Genomic DNA, 24,961 nt, shown 5'->3' on the forward strand with positions numbered 1-24,961 from the left:
AATGCTTATGCTCTAGCGGTAGAAAAATGTGAAAAATTAACTAGTGAGCTAAGCACTTGCCATGACACTATTTCCAACCTTAGAATTGAGAATGCTAATTTGATTGCTAAGGTTGAGAAGTCAAACATTTGTGATGATTCAATTGCCAATCTTAGAAATGATAATTCTAGTTTAATTGCTTAGATTGAAAAATTGAATGCCTCTCTTGCTAGCCTTAGAAATGAGAATGAAAAATTAATTGCTAAGGCTAAAGACTTAGATGTTTGCAATACTTCTATTTCCAATCTTAGAGATGAGAATGTTGTTTCACATGCTAAGATTGTTGAATTAAATGATTGCAAACCATCTACATCTAGCGTAGATCATGTCTCTATTTGTACTAGATGTAGAGATATTAACATTGATGCTATTCATGATCACCTTGCTATGATTAAACAGCAAAATGATCATATAGCTAAATTAGATGCTAAAATTGCCGAGCATGAACTAGAAAATGAGAAATTTAAATAGAGACGTCCTGGCATTAAGGATGGCATTGGCTTCCAACAGGGAGACAATGTCAATCTTAATGCCCCTCCTAAAAGATTGTCTAATTTTGTTAAGGGCAAAGCTCCCATGCCTCAGGATAACAAGGGCTATATTTTATATCCTGCTGGTTATCCTGAAGATAAGATTAGGAGAATTCATGCAAAGAAGACTCATTCTCATCATGCTTTTATTTACAAGAATGAGGCTTCTAGCTCTAGGCGTTCTACACATGTTAAAATGTCTAAGAAGAAAACTCCTATTGCATCAAATGAGCCTAACATTTCATTTAAGATTTTTGATGCTTCCTATGTGCTAACTAACAAATCAGGCAAAGTAGTTGCCAAATATGTTGGGGGCAAACACAAGGGGTCAAAGACTTGTGTTTGGGTTCCCAAGGTGCTTGTTTCTAATGTCAAAGGACCCAAGACCGTTTGGGTACCTAAGAACAAGGCCTAAATTTGTTTTGTAGGTTTATGCATCCGGGGGCTCAAATTGGATCATCGATAGCGGGTGCACAAACCACATGAAAGGGGAGAAAAGGATGTTCTCCTCCTATGAGAAAAACCATGATCCCCAACGAGCCATCACATTCGGGGATGGAAATCAAGGTTTGGTCAAAGGATTGGGTAAAATTGCTATATCACCTGACCATTCTATTTCCAATGTTTTTCTTGTAGATTCATTAGATTACAATTTGCTTTCTATTTCTCAATTATGCAAAATGGGCTACAACTGTCTTTTTACGGATATAGGTGTTACTGTCTTTAGAAGAAGCGATGATTCAGTAGCATTTAAGGGAGTGTTAGAGGGTCAGCTATACTTAGTTAATTTTAATAGAGCTGAACTCGACACTTGCTTAATTGCTAAGACTAACATGGGCTGGCTCTGGCATCGCCGACTAGCACATGTTGGAATGAAGAATCTTCACAAGCTTCTAAAGGGAGAGCACATTTTGGGACTAACAAATGTTCATTTTGAGAAAGACAGGGTTTGTAGCGCATGTCAAGCAGGGAAGCAAATTGGTGTTCATCATCCACACAAGAACATCATGACGACTGATAGGCCGCTCGAGCTACTCCACATGGACCTATTCGGCCCGATAGCTTACATAAGCATCGGCGGGAGTAAGTACTGTCTAGTTATTGTGGATGATTATTCTCGCTTCACTTGGGTGTTCTTTTTGCAGGAAAAATCTCAAACCCAAGAGACCTTAAAGGGATTCTTGAGACGGGCTCAAAATGAGTTCGGCTTAAGGATCAAAAAGATTAGAAGCGACAACGGGACGGAGTTCAAGAACTCTCAAATTGAAGGCTTTCTTGAGGATGAGGGCATCAAGCATGAGTTCTCTTCTCCCTACACGCCACAACAAAATGGTGTAGTGGAGAGGAAGAATAGAACTCTATTGGACATGGCAAGAACCATGCTTGATGAGTACAAGACTTCGGATCGGTTTTGGGCCGAGGCGGTCAACACCGCTTGCTACGCCATCAACCGGTTATATCTTCATCGAATCCTCAAGAAAACATCATATGAACTCCTCACCGGTAAAAAGCCCAATATTTCATATTTTAGAGTCTTTGGTAGCAAATGCTTTATTCTTGTTAAAAGAGGTAGAAAATCTAAATTTGCTCCTAAGGCTGTAGAAGGCTTTTTACTTGGTTATGATTCAAACACAAGGACATATAGAGTCTTTAACAAGTCCAGTGGACTAGTTGAAGTTTCTTGTGACATTGTGTTTGATGAGACTAACGGCTCTCAAGTAGAGCAAGTTGATCTTGATGAGCTAGATGACGAAGAGGCTCCGTGCGTCGCGCTAAGGAACATGTCCATTGGGGATGTGTGTCCTAAAGAATCCAAAGAGCCTCCACAAGCACAAGATCAACCATCTTCCTCAATGCAAGCATCTCCACCAACTCAAGATGAGGATCAAGCTCAAGATGATGATGATGAAGATCAAGAGGAGTCACCTCAAGAAGAAGACAATGATCAAGGGGGAGATGCAAATGATCAAGACAAGGATGAAGAACAAGATCCAAGACTGCCATACCCAAGAGTCCACCAAGAAATTCAACGAGATCACCCCGTGAACACCATCCTCAGCGATATTCATAAGGGGGGAACCACTCGATCTCGTGTTGCTCATTTTTGTGAACATTACTCTTTTGTTTCCTCTATTGAGCCACACAGGGTAGAGGAAGCACTTCAAGATTCGGATTGGGTACTGGCTATGCAAGAGGAGCTCAACAACTTCACGAGGAATGAGGTATGTGAAAGGGAAATGTGCCCTTAGGCCATTTCTAAGGATTTTGGTGATTAAGTGTCCAACACAAATGCCTTAAGTATTAATAAATGTCAAATGGTGGATGAAGTGAAAATCAACACAAAGGTATGATTCTAGACCTAGTACATTGGTTTTTGTATACTAACATATTTGTCTAAGTGCTAGAATCAGAGAAAACTCAAAAGGAAAAAGACTTGGCTGGAGCTGCTAAGACTCTCCGCAGTCTGGGTGCACCGGACATTGTCCGGTGCGCCAGGCTGGCGTCTGGTCAACTGGCCGCTCTCGGAAATTCGTTGGCGGCGTACGACTAAAATTCACTGGACTGTCCGGTGGTGCACTGGACTGTCCGGTGAGCCAACGGTCGGCCGAGCCAACGGTCGGCCGCGCAATCCGCGCGTGACGCGTGGCCGAGCCAACGGTCTGATGGGGGCACCGGACTGTCCGATGTGCACCGAACAGTGTCCGATGCGGCAATGGCTCTAAATCTTGAACGGTCGGCTGCGCCAATTTAGGAAAGCAATCTGCACCGGACGCTGAACAGTGCCTGTCCGGTGGCACACCGGACTGTCCGGTGCGCCACCCGACAGAAGGCAAGAATTGCCTTCCTGGATTGCTCTCAATGGCTCCTAGCTGCCTTGGGGCTATAAAAGGGACCCCTAGGCGCATGGAGGAGAACACCAAGCATACTCTGAACATTCTAAGACTCCCGCACTCCATCTTCGCACACTCGATTGACATTCTTAGTGATTTGAGCTCCGTTCTAGTGGTGAACTTGTAGTGTTTCATTTGAGCTCAAGTCTTGGCTTGTGTGTGTGCGTATTGCTGGGATTTGTGTGTGTTGCTTCTCCCTCCCTTACATCCGTGTTTCTTTGTGATCATCATTTGTAAGGGCGAGAGGCTCCAAGTTGTGGAGATTCCTCGCAAACGGGATATAGTGAAAGAAAGAAAAACATCGTGGTATTCAATTGGATCTTTGGATCACTTGAAAGGGGTTGAGTGCAACCCTCGTCCATTGGGACGCCACAACGTGGATTAGGTAAGTGTTGTACTTGGCCGAACCACGAGATAAACCATCGTGTCTCTTGTGCTTGTTCTCATTGTGACTATTGTGTTTCACAAGAGCTCGGTCCTTAGCCACTTGATTTCATTGTGCTAACCCTTAATCAAGTTGTGTGGCTTTAAGTTTTAAGTTTTTATAGGATCACCTATTCACCCCCCTCTAGGTGCTCTCAATTGGTATCAGAGCCGTTCTCTTCACGAAAGGTACTAATCGCCCGAAGGGATGGATCCTAAGGGAAAGGGGATGGTGATCAATGACAAGGAGAAGGAGTCCTTCATCAATGAGCCAAAAGACGACAAGCCCACTGACTCGGGCTCAAGTCACAAGAAGAAGGATGGGAAGAAGAAGAGGCGCATCAAGAAGATAGTCTACTACGACAGCGACGAGTCCTCTTCTTCCCAAAGAGACGACGACGACGAGAAAAAGAAAACGGTCAACTCAAACTTTTCTTTTGATTATTCTCGTATTTCGCAAACTTCCAATGCTCATTTGCTTTCCATTCCTCTTGGTAAACCTCCACACTTTGATGGAGAGGACTACGGATTTTGGAGTCACAAAATGCGTAGCCATTTGTTATCTCTTCATCCAAGTATATAGGAGATAGTAGAAAATGGAATGCAATTTGATAGTTCGGATAATTCTATGTTTATCAATGAACAAATCCATAAAAATACACAAGCTACTACTGTTCTTTTAGCATCATTGTGCAGGGATGAATATCATAAGGTGAGCGGCTTGGACAACGCCAAGCAGATTTGGGACACCCTCAAGATCTCGCATGAGGGGAACGACGTCACTATGCTCACCAAAATGGAGTTGGTGGAAGGCGAACTAGGAAGGTTCGCAATGATCAGGGGGGAGGAGCCAACCCAAACGTACAATAGGCTCAAGACCCTGGTCAACAAAATAAGAAGCTACGGAAGCACGAGATGGACGGACCATGACGTCGTTCGGCTTATGCTAAGGTCCTTCACTATCCTTGATCCTCATCTTGTTAACTCTATTCATGAGAATCCTAGGTACACCAAAATGACGCCCGAGGAAATACTCGGAAAGTTTGTAAGTGGGCGAATGATGATCAAGGAGGCAAGATATGTTGATGAGGCGTTGAATGGCCCAATCCACGAGCCTCAAACTGTTGCTCTCAAAGCAACAAGTAGCAGTGAGGCGCTACCTAGCAAAGTGGCGCAAGTCGAGGCGGCCAGGCTAAATGAGGATGAAATGGCCCTCATCATCAAGCGCTTCAAGACGGCGCTCAAAGGTCGCAAAGAGCATCCCAACAAGAGCAAGACGAAGGGAAAGCGCTCCTGCTTCAAGTGTGGTAAGATTGGTCACTTCATTGCTAACTGTCCCGATAATGATAGTGACCAAGAACAAGGAAAGAGCAGGAAGTGGGAAAAGAAGAAGGCCTACAAAAAGGTGAAGGGCGAGGCACACCTTGGAAAGGAGTGGGACTCGGATTGCTCCTCGTCCGACTCCGACAACGAAGGACTCGCCGCCTCGGCCTTCAACAAGTCGGCTCTCTTCCCCAACGAGCATCACACATGCCTCATGGCAAAGGAGAAGAAGGTAAATACTAGAAGTACTATTACGTATGCTTCTTCAAGTGATGATGAGTCTAGTGATGATGAAGTAGACTATGCTAGTTTATTCAAAGGTTTAGATAGAACTAAAATTGATAAGATCAATGAATTAATTGATGCCTTGAATGAGAAAAATAGATTGCTAGAGAAGCAAGAGGATCTTTTATATGAAGAGCATGATAAATTTGTAAGTGTGCAAAAGTCTCTTGCTTTAGAAGTCAAAAGAAATGAAATGCTTTCATGTGAATTATCTACTTGTCATGAGTCTATTTCTAGTCTAAAGAGTGTCAATGATGACTTAAATGCTAAGTTAGAAGTAGCAAATAAATCTAGCTCATGTATTGAACATGTAGTAATTTGTAATAGGTGTAAGGAATTTAATGTTGATGCATGTGTTGAGCATCTTACTTCTATTGCAAAATTAAATGGTGAAGTGGCTAGTCTTAATGCCCAACTTAAGACTAGCAAGAATGACTTTGATAAACTAAAATTTGCAAGGGATGCCTACACTATTGGTAGACACCCCTCAATTAAGGATGGGCTTGGCTTTAAGAGGGAAGCCAAGAACTTAACAAGTCAAGGGGCTCCCATTTTCAACAAGGAAAAAGGGAAGGCTCCTATGACTAGTAATAGTCAAAAGAACCATGCTTTCATGTACCATGATAGGAAATATTCTAGAAATTCTCATTATAATAGGAGTTATAATGTTTTTGACTCACATGCCATGATTGCTTCAAGTTCTTCCTTTGTGCACGATAGAGATATGCCTAAGAAAAATATTATTCATCGTAGGAGAAACTTTGTGTCTCACGCTCCTAGTAAAGTGTGTAATGGATCTACCACTGTCTTTCATGCTTGCAATGCTAAATTTGTTCTCTCATGCATAAATGAAAAAGTGATTGCTAAAAAGGTGGGGGCCAAATGCAAGGGAGACAAGACTTGCATTTGGGTCCCTAAGGCTATTGTTACTAACCTTGCAGGACCCAACAAGAGTTGGGTACCTAAAACCCAAGCCTAATTTGCCTTGCAGGTTTATGCATCTGGGGGCTCAAGCTGGATTATCGACAGCGGATGCACAAACCACATGACGGGGGAGAAGAAGATGTTCACCTCCTACGTCAAGAACAAAGATTCCCAAGATTCAATCATATTCGGTGACGGGAATCAAGGCAAGGTTAAAGGACTAGGAAAAATAGCTATTTCATCCGAGCATTCCATCTCTAATGTGTTTTTAGTTGAATCGCTTGGGTATAACTTGTTGTCCGTTAGTCAACTCTGTAATATGGGTTACAATTGTTTATTTACCAATGTAGATGTGTCCATCTTTAGAAGGTGTGATGGTTCATTAGCTTTTAAGGGTGTACTAGACGACAAACTTTATTTAGTTGATTTTTCGAAGGAAGAGGCCGGTCTAGATGCATGCTTAATTGCTAAGACTAGCATGGGCTGGCTGTGGCATCGCCGTCTAGCACATGTTGGGATGAAGAACCTTCATAAGCTTCTAAAGGGGGAACATGTGTTAGGTCTAACAAATGTATCTTTCGAAAAAGATAGACCTTATGCAGCTTGTCAAGCAGGTAAATAGGTGGGAAGTACGCATCATAGCAAAAATGTGATGACCACATCAAGACCCCTGGAGATGCTGCATATGGACCTCTTCGGACCCGTCGCCTACCTCAGCATCGAGGGAAGTAAGTATGGTCTTGTTATTGTTGATGACTTTTCTCGCTTCACTTGGGTATTCTTTTTGTAGGATAAGTCTGAAACCCAAGGGACCCTCAAGCGCTTCCTAAGGAGAGCTCAAAATGAATTTGAGCTCAAGGTGAAGAAGATAAGGAGCGACAACGGGTCCGAGTTCAAGAACCTTCAAGTGGAAGAGTACCTTGAGGAGGAAGGAATCAAGCACGAGTTCTCCACTCCCTACACACCACAGCAAAACAGTGTGGTAGAGAGGAAGAATAGGACACTTTTAGACATGGCAAGGACGATGCTTGGTGAATTCAAGACGCCCGAACGGGTTTGGACGGAAGCTGTGAACACGGCTTGCCATGCCATAAACCGGGTCTATCTTCATCGCCTCCTCAAGAAGACGTCGTACGAACTCCTAACCGGTCACAAACCCAACGTGTCATACTTTCGTGTATTTGGGAGTAAATGTTATATTCTAGTGAAGAAAGGTAGAAATTCTAAATTTGCACCCAAAACTGTAGAAGGGTTTTTGTTAGGTTATGACTCAAATACAAAGGCATATAGAGTCTTCAACAAATCATCGAGTTTGGTTGAAGTCTCTAGCGACGTTGTATTTGATGAGACTAATGACTCTCTAAGAGAGCAAGTTGATCTTGATGATGTAGATGAAGAAGATGTTCCAACGGCCGCAATACGCACCATGGCGACTAGGGATGTGCGACCACAGGAACACAAAGAGCAGGATCAACCTTCCTCCTCAACAATGGTGCACCCCTCAACTCAAGATGATGAACAGATTCATCAAGAAGAGGCGTGTGATCAAGGGGGAACACAAGATGTTCATGTTATGGAGGAAGAAGCACCACAGGCCCCTCCAACTCAAGTCTGAGCGACGATTCGAAGGAATCATCCTGTCGACCAGATATTGGGTGATATAAGCAAGGGAGTAACTACTCGCTCTAGATTAGTTAATTTTTGTGAGCATTACTGTCGGGGACCATAATTAGGGTTACCCTCAAGACGCCTAATTCTCAGCTGGTAACCCCCATCAACATAAAGCTGCAGAGGCCTGATGGGTGCGATTAAGTCAGGGATCAGTCCATACGAGCGACTCGATCACGCCTCGCCCGAGCCTAGCCTCGGGCAAGGGCAGCCGACCCCGAGGGGTTTCCGTCTCGCCCGAGGCCCCCCTTTAACGGCGGACACATCTCTGGCTCGCCCGAGGCCTTGCCTTCGCTAAGAAGCAACCCTGACTAAATCACCGAGCCGACCGACCGAGTCGCAGGAGCATTTAACGCAAAGGTAGCCTGACACCTTTATCCTGACGCGCGCCCCCCGGCAGAGCCGAAGTGACCGCCGTCACTTCGTCGCTCCAATGACTGGTCTGACAGAAGGACAGCGCCGCCTGCGCCACTCCGACTGCAGTGCCACTTGACAGAGTGAGACTGATAGGCAGTCAGGCCTTGCCAAAGGCGCCATAGGAAACTCCGCTCTGCCCGACCCAGGGCTCGGACTCGGGCTAAGCCCCGGAAGACGGCGAACTCCGCTCCGCCCGACCCAGGGCTCGGACTCGGGCTAAGCCCCGGAAGACGGCGAACTCCGCTCCGCCCGACCCAGGGCTCGGACTCGGGCTAAGCCCCGGAAGACGGCGAACTCCGCTCCGCCCGACCCAGGGCTCGGACTCGGGCTAAGCCCCGGAAGACGGCGAACTCCGCTCCGCCCGACCCAGGGCTCGGACTCGGGCTCAGCCCCAGAAGACGACGAACTCCGCTCCGCCCGACCCAGGGCTCGGACTCGGGCTAAGCCCCGGAAGACGGCGAACTCCGCTCCGCCCGACCCAGGGCTTGGACTCGGGCTAAGCCCCGGAAGACGGCGAACTCCGCTCCGCCTGACCCCAGGGCTCGGACTCCGCCCCGGCCTCTTCCGAACGACCTCCGCCTCGCCCGACCCCGGGGCTCGGGCTCGGCCTCGGCCACGGAAGACAGACTCAACCCTGGCTTCGGAGGAGCCCCCACATCGCCTGACCTCGGGCGCGGGCCCGCCACGTCAACAGGAAGCGCCATCATCACCCTACCCCGAGCCGACTCGGGCCGCAGAGAACAAGACCGGTGTCCCATCTGGCTAGCTCCGCCAGATAGGCAATGATGGCGCCCCACGTGCCCTGTGACGACGGCGGCTCTCAGCTCTCTTACGGAAGCAGGAGGACGTCAGCAAGGACTCGACCGCTCCGACAGCTGTCCCTCCGCCAGGCTCCGTTGCTCCTCCGACGGCCACGACATCACACCGACTGGGTGCCAAGATCTCTCCGGCTGCCACATCGGCATGTACTTAGGGCGCTAGCTCTCCCCCGCTAGACACGTAGCACTCTGCTACACCCCCATTGTACACCTGGATCCTCTCCTTACGCCTATAAAAGGAAGGACCAGGGCCTTCTTAGAGAAGGTTGGCCGCGCGGGGACGAGGACGGGACAGGCGCTCTCTTGGGGCCGCTCGCTTCCCTCACCCGCGTGGACGCTTGTAACCCCCTACTGCAAGCGCACCCGACCTGGGCGCGGGACGAACACGAAGGCCGCGGGATTTCCACCTCTCTCACGCCCGTCTCCGGCCACCTCGCTTCCCCCCTTCGCGCTCGCCCACGCGCTCGACCCATCTGGGCTGGGGCACGCGGCACACTCACTCGTCGGCTTAGGGACCCCCCGGTCTCGAGACGCCGACAGTTGGCGCGCCAGGTAGGGGCCTGCTGCGTGCTGACGAACAGCTTCCCGTCAAGCTCCAGATGGGCAGTCTCCAGCAACCTCTCCGGCCCGGGACGGTGCTCCGTTTCGGGAGTCTTGAGTTCATGTCCTTCGACGGCAGCTACGACATGATACTCCTTCCACCGCCGCGCGACAACGACAATGGCGGCCGACAACCTGCCCGCCGGCGGCGGAATCGACGACATCTTCCCCGCGTGGTGGAAGAACAACATTCGAGCTCGCCCCGTCCTCTCCCCCGCCAACGGAGGAGGAGGCGGGGCAACCAAGGCCAAGCGGGAGGCCGCGCTTCGTCGGCTGTCGAGCGAATCGACGTCCCCAGCGCCCCAACGGGGGGCGCGTCGGGCGTCGACCTCGCGTTTGAGACGAAGGTGAGTGCCGTCCCCCCGCGACACACCAATCCCGAGCAAGTGGACGACGCCAGCGCGCTCGCGGAGGGCTTGCAGGACGTCGCCCTCATACCTAAGACGACGGTGCAATCAGTCCCCGACGTGACTATGTCGCTCCTCGTCGACCAAAAGGTACTGACTGATTACCATTCTACGTCATTTCGACTCGGCCTCAACCCGCCTAGCGACCTCGCTTTGGCGGGCGCTCTCGTTGAGGCGAGTGCAACCCCTCTGGGGTTTCGTATGCGGTCGCCTTGGGACCGATTGACGGACGTCTCGACCTACGGGCCCTCTGGGTCCGAGGAAGATGACGATCCCAGCATCTATTGGGATTTCTCTGGATTTGGCAACCCCAGTGCCATGCGGGACTTTATGACCGCATGTGACTACTGCCTCTCCGACTGTTCCGACGGTAGCCGCAGCCTTGACGACGAGGACTGCGGCCCAAGCCGCGAATGTTTCCACGTTGAGCTAGGGGATCCCTCCGAAGGCAACCATCTCGGCATGCCGGAGGACGGTGATCTCCCTAGGTCGGTGCCTCGCGCTGACATCCCGCGGGAGCTAGCTGTGGTCCCCGTTCCGGCGGGGGGTCACGACCCACAGCTCGAGCAAGTCCGCGGGGCACAGGCCAGGCTCGACGAGGGAGCAGGAGCGCTTGAGTCGATCCGCCGGGACGTCGGGCAGGTATGGGCGGGCCAACCCCCGACCGGAGAAATACGTCACCTGCCCCAGGGTTTCCAGCACCGCGTCGCCAATGACGTCAGGGTCAGGCCGCCACCCGCATCCAGCGGGGTCGGTCAGAACCTGGCAGCCGCAGCGATGCTCCTCCGCGCGATGCCGGAGCCATCAACCACCGAGGGTCGGCGAATCCAGGGAGAGCTCAAGAATCTCCTGGAAGGCGCTGCGGCCCGACGGGCCGAGAGCTCTGCCTCCCGAAGGCAGGGATACCCCTCGGAACCTCATGCCGCGACTTCCCGATTCATGCGGGAAGCCTCGGTCTACACCGGGCGCACGCGCAACACCGCGCCTGCGGCCCCGGGCCACCTCGGCAACGAGCACCATCGTCGCGACCGTCGGGCCCACCTCGACGAAAGGGTGCGCCGAGGCTACCACCCTAGGCGTGGGGGACGCTACGACAGCGGGGAGGATCGGAGTCCCTCGCCCGAACCACCCGGTCCGCAGGCCTTCAGTCGGGCCATCCGACGGGCGCCGTTCCCGGCCCGGTTCCGACCCCCGACTACTATCACAAAGTACTCGGGGGAAACGAGACCGGAACTGTGGCTCGCAGACTACCGCCTGGCCTGCCAACTGGGTGGAACGGACGACGACAACCTCATCATCCGTAACCTCCCCCTGTTCCTCTCCGACACTGCTCACGCCTGGTTGGAGCACCTGCCTCCGGGGCAGATCTCCAACTGGGATGATTTGGTCCAAGCCTTCGCTGGCAATTTCCAGGGCACGTACGTGCGCCCCGGGAATTCCTGGGACCTCCGAAGCTGCCGGCAACAGCCGGGAGAGTCTCTTCGGGACCACATCCGGCGATTCTCGAAGCAGCGCACCGAGCTGCCCAACATCACCGACTCGGATGTCATCGGCGCGTTCCTTGCCGGCACCACCTGCCGCGACCTGGTGAGTAAGTTGGGTCGCAAGACCCCCACCAGGGCGAGCGAGCTGATGGACATTGCCACCAAGTTCGCCTCTGGCCAGGAGGCGGTCGAGGCTATCTTCCGAAAGGACAAGCAGCCCCAAGGCCGCCCATCGGAAGAGGCTCCCGAGGCGTCTACTCCGCGCGGCGCCAAGAAGAAAGGCAAGAAGAAGTCGCAAGCGAAACGCGACGCCGCCGACGCGGACCTTGTCGCTGCCGCCGAGTACAAGAACCCTCGGAAGCCCCCCGGAGGTGCTAACCTCTTCGACAAGATGCTCAAGGAGCCGTGCCCCTACCATCAGGGGCCCGTCAAGCACACCCTTGAGGAGTGCGTCATGCTTCGGCGCCACCTCCACAGGGCCGGGTCACCCGCAGAGGGTGGCAGGGCCCGCGACGACAACAAAAAGGAAGATCACCAAGCAGGAGAGTTCCCCGAGGTCCGCGACTGCTTCATGATCTACGGTGGGCATGCGGCGAATGCCTCGGCTCGGCATCGCAAGCAAGAGCGCCGGGAGGTCTGCTCGGTGAAGGTGGCGGCGCCAGTCTACCTAGACTGGTCCGACAAGCCCATCACCTTTGACCAAGCTGACCACCCCGACCACGTGCCGAGCCCGGGGAAATACCCGCTCGTCGTCGACCCCATCGTCGGCGACGTCAGGCTCACCAAGGTCCTGATGGACGGGGGCAGCTGCCTCAACATCATCTACGCCGAGACCCTCAGGCTCCTGCGTGTCGATCTGTCCTCCGTCCGAGCAGGCGCTGCGCCCTTCCATGGGATCATTCCTGGGAAGCGCGTCTAGCCCCTCGGACGGCTCGACCTTCCCGTCTGCTTCGGAACGCCCTCCAACTTCCGAAGGGAGATTTTGACGTTCAAGGTGGTCGGGTTCCGAGGAACCTACCACGCGGTACTGGGGAGGCCATGCTACCCGAAGTTCATGGCCGTCCCCAACTACACCTACCTAAAGCTCAAGATGCCGGGCCCCAACGGGGTCATCACCGTCGGCCCCACGTACAAACACGCGTTCGAATGCGACGTGGAGTACGCCGAGGCCCTCGCCGAGTCCGAGGCCCTCATCGCCGACCTGGAAAACCTCTCCAAAGAGGTGCCAGACGTGAAGCGACATGCCGGCAACTTCGAGCCAGCGGAGACGGTTAAGGCCGTCCCTCTCGACCCCAGTGGCGACACCTCCAAGCAGATCCGGATCGGTTCCGGGCTCGACCCCAAATAGGAAGAAGTGCTCATCGACTTTCTCCGCGCAAACGCCGACGTCTTTGCGTGGAGTCCCTCGGACATGCCCGGCATACCGAGGGATGTCGCCGAGCACTCATTGGATATTCGGGCCGGAGCCCGACCTGTCAGGCAGCCTCTGTGCCGATTCGACGAGGAGAAGCGCAGAGTGATAGGCGAGGAGATCCACAAGCTAATGGCAGCAGGGTTCATCAAAGAGGTATTCCATCCCGAATGGCTTGCCAACCCTGTGCTTGTGAGAAAGAAAGGGGGGAAATGGCGGATGTGTGTAGACTACACTGGTCTCAACAAAGCATGTCCGAAGGTTCCCTACCCTCTACCTCGCATCGATCAAATCGTGGATTCCACTGCTGGGTGCGAAACCCTGTCCTTCCTCGATGCCTACTCAGGGTATCACCAAATACGGATGAAAAAGTCCGACCAGCTCGCGACTTCTTTCATCACGCCCTTCGGCATGTACTGCTATGTCACCATGCCGTTCGGTTTGAGGAATGCGGGCGCGACGTACCAGCGGTGCATGAACCATGTGTTCGGCGAACACATCGGTCGCACAGTCGAGGCCTACGTCGATGACATCGTAGTCAAGACAAGGAAGGCTTCCGACCTCCTCTCCGACCTTGAAGTGACATTCCGATGTCTCAAAGCGAAAGGCGTCAAGCTCAATCCCGAGAAGTGTGTCTTCGGGGTGCCCCGGGGCATGCTCTTGGGGTTCATCGTCTCCGAGCGAGGCATCGAAGCCAACCCGGAGAAGATCGCAGCTATCACCAGCATGGGGCCCATCAAGGACTTAAAAGGCGTACAGAGGGTCATGGGATGTCTCGCGGCCCTGAGCCGCTTCATCTCACGCCTCGGCGAAAGAGGTCTGCCTCTGTACCGCCTGTTAAGGAAGGCCGAGTGTTTCGCTTGGACCCCTGAGGCCGAGGAAGCTCTCGGGAACCTGAAGGCGCTCCTTACAAAGGCGCCTATCTTGGTACCCCCAGCTGATGGAGAAGCCCTCTTGGTCTACGTCGCCGTGACCACTCAGGTGGTTAGCGCCGCGATTGTGGTCGAGAGGCAAGAAGAGGGGCATGCATTGCCCGTTCAGAGGCCAGTTTACTTCGTCAGCGAGGTACTGTCCGAAACCAAGATCCGCTACCCACAAGTTCAGAAGCTGCTGTATGCAGTGATCCTGACGAGGCGAAAGTTGCGACATTACTTCGAGTCTCATCCGGTAACTGTGGTGTCATCCTTCCCCCTGGGGGAGATCATCCAGTGCCGAGAGGCCTCGGGCAGGATCGCAAAGTGGGCGGTGGAAATCATGGGCGAAACAATCTCGTTCACCCCTCGGAAGGCCATCAAGTCCCAGGTATTGGCGGACTTCGTAGCCGAATGGGTCGACACCTAGCTGCCGACGGCTCCGATCCAACCGGAGCTCTGGACCATGTTTTTTGACGGGTCGCTGATGAAGACGGGAGCCGACGCGGGCCTGCTCTTCATCTCGCCCCTCGGGAAACACCTACGCTACTTGCTACGCCTCTATTTCCCGGCGTCCAACAATGTGGCTGAGTATGAGGCTCTGGTCAACGGGTTGCGGATCGCCATCGAGCTAGGGGTCAGACGCCTCGATGCCCGCGGTGACTCGCAGCTCGTCATCGACCAAGTCATGAAGAACTCCCACTGCCGCGACCCGAAGATGGAGGCCTACTGCGATGAGGTTCGGCGCCTGGAAGACAAGTTCTACAAGCTCGAGCTTAACCACATCGCCCGGCGCTACAACGAGACTGCGGACGAGCTGGCAAAAATAGCCTCGGGGCGAACGACGGTTCCCCCGGACGTCTTCTCCCAGGATCTGCATCAACCCTCCGTCAAGATCAACGACACGCCCGAGCCCGAGGCACCCTCGGTCCAGCCCGAGGTACCCTCAGCCCAGCCTGAGGTACCCTCGGCCCAGCCCGAGGCGTCCTCGGTTCAGCCCGAGGTACCCTCGGCCCCCGAGGGCGAGGCACTGCACGTCGAGGAGGAGCGGAGCGGGGCCACGCCTGATTGAGATTGGCAGACCCCGTACCTGCAATATCTCCGCCAAGGAGAGCTACCCCTCGACCAAGCCGAGGCTCGGCGGGTAGCGCGACGCGCCAAGTCGTTCGTCTTGCTGGGCGATGAGAAGGAGCTCTACCACCGTAGCCCCTCGGGCATCCTCCAGCGATGCATCTCCATCGCCGAAGGTCAGGAACTCCTGCAAGAAATACACTCGGGGGCCTTGCGGCCATCATGCAGCGCCTCGAGCCCTCGTCGGGAATGCTTTCCGGCAAGGCTTCTACTGGCCAACGGCGGTGGCTGACGCCACTAGAATTGTCCGCACCTGCGAAGGGTGCCAATTCTATGCAAAGCAGACCCACCTGCCCGCTCAAGCTCTACAGACGATACCCATCACCTGGCCCTTTGCTGTGTGGGGTCTGGACCTCGTCGGTCCCTTGCAGAAGGCGCCCGGGGGCTACATGCACCTGCTGGTCGCCATCGACAAATTCTCCAAGTGGATCGAGGTCCGACCCCTGAACAGCATCAGGTCCGAGCAGGCGGTGGCGTTCTTCACCAACATCATCCATCGCTTCGGGGTCCCAAACTCCATCATCACCGACAACGGCACCCAGTTCACCGGCAGAAAATTCTTGGATTTTTGCGAGGATCACCACATCCGGGTGGACTGGGCCGCCGTGGCTCATCCCATGTCGAATGGGCAAGTAGAGCGTGCCAACGGCATGATTCTACAAGGGCTCAAGCCTCGGATTTACAACGACCTCAACAAGTTCGGCAAGCGACGGATGAAGGAACTCCCCTCGGTGGTCTGGAGCCTGAGGACAACGCCGAGCCGAGCCACGGGTTTCACGCCGTTCTTCCTGGTCTACGGGGTCGAGGCCGTCTTGCCCACTGACCTGGAGTACGGCTCCCCGAGGATGAGGGCCTACCACGATCAAAGCAACCAAGCTAGCCGAGAAGACTCGCTGGACCAGCTGGAAGAGGCTCGGGACAAGGCCTTACTACACTCGGCGCGGTACCAGCAGTCCCTGCGATGCTACCACGCCCGAGGGGTCTGGCCCCGAGACCTCCAGGTGGGCGACCTGGTACTTCGGCTGCGGCAAGACACCCGAGGGAGGCACAAGCTTACGCCCCCCTGGGAGGGGCCATTCGTCATCGCCAAAGTTCTGAAGCCCGGAACGTACAAGCTGGCCAACAGTCAAGGCGAGGTCTACGACAACGTTTGGAACATCAAACAGCTACGTCGCTTCTACCCTTAAGATGTTTTCAAGTTGTTCATATACCTCGCACCCACGCAAAGTTTAGTCAACAAGGAAGGGTCGGCCTCGCCTCGGCAAAGCCTGACCCTCCCTCGGGGGCTAAAAGGGGGGAAACCCCCTCTGCGTTAAAATTTTCCTCGAAAAAGATCTCTTTTACCAGAATATCTTCCGTGCTTTTTGACTACTTCGAAAAACGGATCCTGGAAACGACGGAGTACACGTAAGCAGCCAAGGCTGACCGAGCCGAGGGACTCCTACGCCTCCGGGATACGGATACCTCACTCATCACCTTCTGTGATAAGTAACTCGCGTTCGGATAAAGTGACTCCGCGGATCGAACAAGTCTTTACGTTCGGAAGCCCTTCTACCGAAGCGATCCTTCGAGCCTTCTCGACCGAGTCGGTGACAGGGCCTCATGGACGGGTGAAAGTACGCGTAAGCGGCAAGGCCGACCGAGCCGAGGGACTCCCACGCCTCCGGGATACGGATACCTCACTCATCACCTTCCGCGAGAAGCAACTCCCACTCACACAAACATCCCTGTTACCGACAAAAAAGTCTAGATACTCAAAACAAGAGGAAAGGAGACGCAGCTTTACAACACAGCGAGGGCGTGTATTCTGGCCTCGGCGGCTGTAGAAGGCACACGCTACAAGACAATCTGATCCTGCAGGCTCGGGTCTTCACGCTGGAAGGGAGCTGTAGCACCCTCGGCATCGACGATACCTTCAGCGAGGCCCGACCTAGCCTCGGACGGCGACGCGGTCCGAGGATCTCCGCTCCGAAGGACGACGTCATCACCACGCCCGGGCAATCGCTGCCAGGGACTTCTCCGGGAATCCGGCCCGAGCAGGCGGCTCGGCCGGTTGCCCCTGAGGCCTCGGCTGATCAACTCCGGCATCGGTCCCGCTGACGGACAACCCGGCTAGGCTCCGGCCAACCAGGTTTTCATTTTTCAAGCCAACTCCGCCTCTGTTCGTGCTGATATCGCTACCCCTGGCCTCGGCTCGTCGAAGAGCAGCCAAGGGGTCTCTTTAACTAAGCTAGAGGAGCCTCAGACAACAAGGCCGATCGAGCCGAGGGACTCCCACGCCTCCGGGATACAGATACCTCACTCGTCACCTTGACACGGGGCGACTCATGCTTGGTGAAGCGGTTCAGATAATCAACAGGCGAGTCTTAGTGCTCAAAAATGAGGAAAAAACACGGCTCCGTGCCAAAATTACACACATGTTCAGGCCTCGACAGCCAAGATGAACAAAAAACCCTGGCATTCAAAGTGCCATTACAAACGGAACTCCGGTTCCCCCTCCGCAGGTACGAACAAACCCCACTCCATGGGGGAAGGCCTGCGGAGCAACGGAAGACCGACGAACGGCGCGCCGTCACCTGCTCCAGCAGCGGCGACGACGACGACTTCTGCCCCGGGGGGCCGAACAACGGCAGCACTGACCTCAGGGCGGATGCTGCTGCCAGGAGGCCGCCGCCCATGCCAAAACTCGTAAGGCAAGGACGGACAGAAGGCCGTAGAGTTGGAGGTCGGTCCGTGGCCAGCCTTGGCTATCACGCCGGCAGAAGAACCTCTTCCAGCTGCCGTGGCAGACGCCGGCGCCACGAGCGGTTCCGAAGCCACTCGCGTCCGAAAGCCGGGCACGCTGCAGCTGCCAGCGCCACGGACGACAACCGCTCCTCCCTCCGATCACTGAGTGAAGGAGCGGGCCGCCGCCCACGCGGGGGCCGACCTCAACTCGGCACACTCCTCTCCCCAGCCCTGGTGATGAAAATCCTTGAGGCTGAGGGAGGGGCAGAGGCCGCAGCCCGGCTCGCTTTCCCCCACCATCAAGCCGGAGGTCACCATCTTGGGTGACCGCCGGTGGAGGGGTGCAGCCGGGCTGCATGATGAAAATCCTTGAAGCCGAACGATGGCTGAAAGGTACCAACTCCCACGGAGTTGCGTTCCTCCAACGATGAGGCGAAAAGACGGCGGGTTCCCCCCATCCGGGGGCTTGGAAGGTGGAAAGACGCGACGCATAAGGGAGGAAGAAGACATGGTCGCCTTCCGAAAGGGGTCGCCCTCCTTTTAAAGGCAACTCTCCCTACGTGCGCCCCCAAACGTCACGGGCTGAGTCTTCTCCAACACGCTCCAAGGCCCTTCCCTGCGGCGCGGGGGCTGGGTCCCGCAGGTCATGCAAACCGGCTCAGAGCAGAAGAAGCCAAAGCGCCGCGCGTGGTGCACACAACCGCCCAGCGGTTACAAGCGACCCCCCACTTTTGCCCAGACCAACGGGCGGAAGGGGCGGGCAGTCATGCAGGCGGCATGCAACCGCGCCAGGTGGACGCGCTTCTCCGACTCCCAACGCGCCAGCATGGAGGCCCAGGCCCACGCGTCACGCAACCAGCGTGCCAGATGCTGCAAGCAAGCAACTGCACCGCCACTTGCGCCACCACCGCGCCTCTTCGGTTGCGGAACCAATACCGCGACTCGAGGCGGCCCAGCGCACGACCCAGCAACGCCAGCCTGGCGCGACGGTCAATACGGCCGAAAGTGGGCCGGCAGTAATGACGGTGGCAGGCGGGCGGGAGCAGCGGTCACGTCGTCGGCCAGACTCACGTCCCGTCCGGGGGCAGCAAGAGAACCCCCTCTCACGGCGTGAAGACAGGGCGCCCGTGATCCGTTCCTCGAATGGCTCGCGCACGCGCAACGGCCGCCCTGCCAACAACTCACCCCGTCGCATTAACTCCGCGGCGGGACATGCGGCGCTTCTGGCAGGAGAAGCGGGCGATGCTTCGCCTTCGTCGTAATAACCGCGCCAAAAAAAGGTACGCCACGTCGTTCGATTTCGTATCCTTTTCCTTTTTTCCTCTTTCTCTATCTCTTGCAACAGGGACTGGGAAAGGGGAATACCCCGAAAAGGATCCTTCCCTGTGAAGGAACCGGGCTCCGAGCCCCCCTACTGATCAGAGGTTCGAAGGCTGGCCCTCCAAGGGGTTCAACAGTCGCCTCAGATCGCGTGGGCCCTACACCCACTACTGGTCAGAGGTTCGAAGGCCGGCCCCCGAAGGGCTCCACGGCCGCCTCAGGCTACTCGGGCTCCGCGCCCATTACTGATCAGGGGTTCGAAGGCTGGCCCCCGAAGGGTTCACAGTCGCCTCAGACGCCGAGCGAGGGATGACCAGGGGTACGTTCGATACATAACCAAGGCTCGGGCTGCGCTCCCGAGGTACCCTAGGACATTTCCGAGACCAGCGGGAGCGATCTTGTAACGGAATCCCATCGGAGGGAGGCATCGAGCCCTCGGACCCCGTCGCTAGGGGACCGAGTCCGGCAGATCACCCGCAGGTACTTTTGGGCGTGCCTCTGGGCCCCTAGCCGACCCCAACGAACGGGGCACGGACGTCCACTCGGATTACCCGCTTGCAGCTCACCGGAGACACCATGTTCGGTGCCCATCGAGGGTAACATGGCGCTCTCCCCCCCTCCTCCTTGCGGAAAGGCGACGTAGGGGCGTATGTAAAAAAGCCGAGTCTGTCCCTGATCACCCTCTCGCCCTGTGCGGAGGCTCGGGGGCTGCTCTCGCAAACCCGGCTCTGGCCGAACCGTTGATAGCGTCAACATACCAGCCCGAGAACTTGGGCCCCGACCGTGCACCCGGGCTACGGCCAGTTCGCATGAGGGAACAACCAGACCAGCCGAAGCATTACGCAAGGCATTAAGACCTCGGGGGAGTGAAACCACTCCTCCGAGGCCTCGGGGGCTACACCCGGCGGGTGCGCTCGCGCGCACCCACCGGAACAAAATGCAACCGAGAAAGGCTGGTCCCCTTGCAAAAAAGTGCGACGAAAGCCTCCAAGCGAGTGCTAACACTCCCTTCGAGGTTCGGGGGCTACTGTCGGGGACCATAATTAGGGGTACCCTCAAGACGCCTAATTCTCAGCTGGTAACCCCCATCAGCATAAAGCTGCAGAGGCCTGATGGGTGCGATTAAGTCAGGGATCAGTCCATACGAGCGACTCGATCACGCCTCGCCCGAGCCTAGCCTCGGGCAAGGGCAGCCGACCCCGAGGGGTTTCCGTCTCGCCCGAGGCCCCCCTTTAACGGCGGACACATCTCCGGCTCGCCCGAGGCCTTGCCTTCGCTAAGAAGCAACCCTGACTAAATCGCCGCGCCGACCGACCGAGTCGCAGGAGCATTTAACGCAAGGGTAGCCTGACACCTTTATCCTGACGCGCGCCCCCCGGCAGAGCCGAAGTGACCGCCGTCACTTCGCCGCTCCAATGACCGGTCTGACAGAAGGACAGCGCCGCCTGCGCCACTCCGACTGAAGTGCCACTTGACAGAGTGAGACTGACAGGCAGTCAGGCCTTGCCAAAGGCGCCATAGGAAACTCCGCTCCGCCCGACCCAGGGCTCGGACTCGGGCTAAGCCCCGGAAGACGGCGAATCCGCTCCGCCCGACCCAGGGCTCGGACTCGGGCTAAGCCCCGGAAGACGGCGAACTCCGCTCCGCCCAACCCAGGGCTCAGACTCGGGCTAAGCCCCGGAAGACGGCGAACTCCGCTCCGCCCGACCCAGGGCTCGGACTCGGGCTAAGCCCCGGAAGACGGCGAACTCCGCTCCGCCCGACCCAGGGCTCGGACTTGGGCTCAGCCCCAGAAGACGACGAACTCCGCTCCGCCCGACCCAGGGCTCGGACTCGGGCTAAGCCCCGGAAGACGGCGAACTCCGCTCCGCCCGACCTAGGGCTCGGACTCGGGCTAAGCCCCGGAAGACGGCGAACTCCGCTCCGCCCGACCCCAGGGCTCGGACTCCGCCCCGGCCTCTGCCGAACGACCTCGGCCTCGCCCGACCCCGGGGCTCGGGCTCGGCCTCGGCCATGGAAGACAGACTCAACCCTGGCTTCGGAGGAGCCCCCACGTCACCCGACCTCGGGCGCGGGCCCGCCACGTCAACAGGAAGCGCCATCATCACCCTACCCCGAGCCGACTCGGGCCGCAGAGAACAAGACCGGTGTCCCATCTGGCTAGCTCCGCCAGATAGGCAATGATGGCGCCCCACGTGCCCTGTGACGACGGCGGCTCTCAGCTCTCTTACGGAAGCAGGAGGACGTCAGCAAGGACTCGACCGCTCCGACAGCTGTCCCTCCGCCAGGCTCCGTTGCTCCTACGACGGCCACGACATCACACCGACTGGGTGCCAAGATCTCTCCGGCTGCCACATCGGCATGTACTTAGGGCGCTAGCTCTCCCCCGCTAGACACGTAGCACTCTGCTACACCCCCATTGTACACCTGGATCCTCTCCTTACGCCTATAAAAGGAAGGACCAGGGCCTTCTTAGAGAAGGTTGGCCGCGCGGGGACGAGGACGGGACATGCGCTCTCTTGGGGCCGCTCGCTTCCCTCACCCGCGTGGACGCTTGTAACCCCCTACTGCAAGCGCACCCGACCTGGGCGCAGGACGAACACGAAGGCCGCGGGATTTCCACCTCTCTCACGCCCGTCTCCGGCCACCTCGCTTCCCCCCTTCGCGCTCGCCCACGCGCTCGATCCATCTGGGCTGGGGCACGCGGCACACTCACTCGTCGGCTTAGGGACCCCCCGGTCTCGAGACGCCGACAATTACTCTTTTGTCTCTTCTATTGAGCCTTTCACGGTAGAAGAAGCCTTGCTAGATCCGGACTGGGTGTTGGCCATGCAGGAAGAGCTTAATAACTTCAAGCGAAATGAAGTTTGGACACTGGTGCCACGTCCAAAGCAAAACATTGTGGGAACCAAGTGGGTGTTCCGCAACAAACAGGACGAGCACGGGGTGGTGACAAGGAACAAGGCGAGACTTGTGGCAAAAGGTTATGCCCAAGTCGCAGGTTTGGACTTTGAGGAGACTTTTGCTCCTGTGGCTAGGCTAGAGTCTATTCGTATTTTGTTGGCCTATGCCGCTCACCATTCTTTCAGGTTGTTCCAAATGGATGTGAAGAGTGCTTTCCTCAACGGGCCAATCAAGGAGGAGGTCTACGTAGAGCAACCCCCTAGCTTTGAGGATGAACGGTACCCCGACCACGTGTGTAAGCTCTCTAAGGCGCTCTATGGACTTAAGCAAGCCCCAAGAGCATGGTATGAATGCCTTAGAGACTTTATAATTGCAAATGCTTTCAAGGTTGGGAAAGCCGATCCAACTTTATTAACTAAAACTTGTGATGGTGACTTATTTGTATGCCAAATTTATGTCGATGACATAATATTTGGTTCTACTAACCAAAAGTCGTGTGAAGAGTTTAGCAGGGTGATGACTCAAAAATTTGAGATGTCAATGATGGGCGAGTTGAACTACTTCCTTGGGTTCCAAGTGAAGCAACTCAAGGACGACACCTTCATCTCCAAAACGAAGTACACGCAAGATTTGATCAAGCGATTCGGAATGAAGGACGCCAAGCCCGCAAAGACTCCAATGGGAACCGACGGACATGTCGACCTCAACAAAGGAGGTAAGTCCGTTGATCAAGAAGCATACCGGTCTATGATAGGTTCTTTGCTTTACTTATGTGCTAGTAGACCGGATATTATGCTAAGCGTATGCATGTGTGCTAGATTTCAATCCGACCCAAGGGAGTGTCACCTTGTGGCCGTTAAGCGAATTCTTAGATATTTAGTTGCTACGCCTTGCTTCGGGATCTGGTATCCAAAGGGGTCAACCTTTGACTTAATTGGATACTCAGACTCCGATTATGCTGGATGCAAGGTTGATAGGAAGAGTACATCAGGGACGTGCCAATTCTTAGGAAGGTCCCTGGTGTCTTCGAGCTCTAAGAAACAAACTTCTGTTGCCCTATCCACCTCTGAGGCCGAGTATGTTGCCGCAGGACAATGTTGCGCGCAACTACTTTGGATGAGGCAAACCCTCAGGGACTTTGGCTACAATCTGAGCAAAGTCCCACTCCTATGCGACAATGAGAGTGCTATCCGCATGGCGGATAATCCTATTGAACACAGCCACACTAAGCACATAGACATCCGGCATCACTTTTTGAGAGACCACCAGCAAAAGGGAGATATCGAAGTGTTTTATGTTAGCACCGAGAACCAGCTAGCCGATATCTTTACCAAGCCTTTATATGAGAAGACCTTTTGTAGGCTGCGTAGTGAGCTAAATGTCTTAGATTCGCGTAACTTGGATTGATCTATAGCATACATGTGTTTATGCCCTTGATCATGTTCTTTTATGCATATTGTTGCTTGTTTATGGTGCTCAAGTTGTACACATGATCCTCGAACCTCACAAGTCCATTTGCAAGTGATTCACTTATTTAGGGGGAGGCATGCTACAACTTGACACTTTGAGACTAACCATGTGCTTGAGTTTACTTGTTTTAGTCTCAAAAGTGGATTGAAAGGGAAGTTGGACTTGGACCATGAAAGACTTCCTCTGCACTCCGATGAGAGGGTAACTTACTCCAAGTTCATCTCCATGCTCTTATTGCCTTTTTACTCCTAATTGAAGATTTTGGTGAGGCAATGAGGTTAAAGGGCCAAAAAATGATCCTGTTTTGGTGCTTAATGCCAAAGGGGGAGAAATTAAGGCCAAAGCAAGAAATGGATCAGCTACCACTTGAGAATTTTGAAAATAGTAGAGTTAGAGTCTTTGTTTTGTCAAAATTCTCTTATTGTCTCTTTTTGTCAAAAGTTGGTCTCTTGTGGGGAGAATGGTTGATTATGGGAAAAAGGGGAAAAAAGGGGGAGTTTTTGAATCTTTGATCAATTTCTCTTAGAATATCTCTCTTTATGTCTCAACAAGTGTGTTTGACTTAGAGATAGGAAATTGAGTTTGATTTGCAAAAAACAAACCAAGTGGTGGCAAAGAATGATCCAAATATGCCAAATTTGAATAAAAACAATTCTTGTTCTTATTTGCATTAATGTTGCACTTCTATGAGTTGCTTTGTGTTGTGTTGGCATAAATCACCAAAAAGGGAGAGATTGAAAGGGAAATGTGGCCTTGGGCCATTTCTAAGGATTTTGGTGATTAAGTGTCCAACACAAATGCGTTAAGTATTAATAAGTGTCAAATGGTGGATGAAGTGAAAATCAACACAAAGGTATGATTCTAGACCTAGTACATTGGTTTTTGTGTACTAACATATTTGTCTAAGTGCTAGAATCAGAGAAAACTCAAAAGGAAAAAGACTTGGCTGGAGCTGCCAAGACTCTGCGCAGTCTGGGTGCACCGGACTGTCCAGTGGTGCACCAGACAGTGTCCGGTGCACCAGGCTGGCGTCTGGTCAACTAGCCGCTCTCGGGAATTCGTCGGCGACGTACGGCTAAAATTCACCGGACTGTCCGGTGGTGCACCGGACTGTCCGGTGGTGCACCGGACTGTCCGGTGAACCAACGGTCGGCCGAGCCAACGGTTGGCCGCGCAATCCGCGCGTGACGCGTGGCCGAGCCAACGGTCTGATGGGGGCACCGGACTGTCCGGTGTGCACCGGACAGTGTCCGGTGCGCCAATGGCTCCAAATCTTCA

This window comes from Zea mays, chromosome 2 (genome assembly GCF_902167145.1).
Source record: "Zea mays cultivar B73 chromosome 2, Zm-B73-REFERENCE-NAM-5.0, whole genome shotgun sequence".
NCBI classification, from domain to species: Eukaryota; Viridiplantae; Streptophyta; class Magnoliopsida; order Poales; family Poaceae; genus Zea; species Zea mays.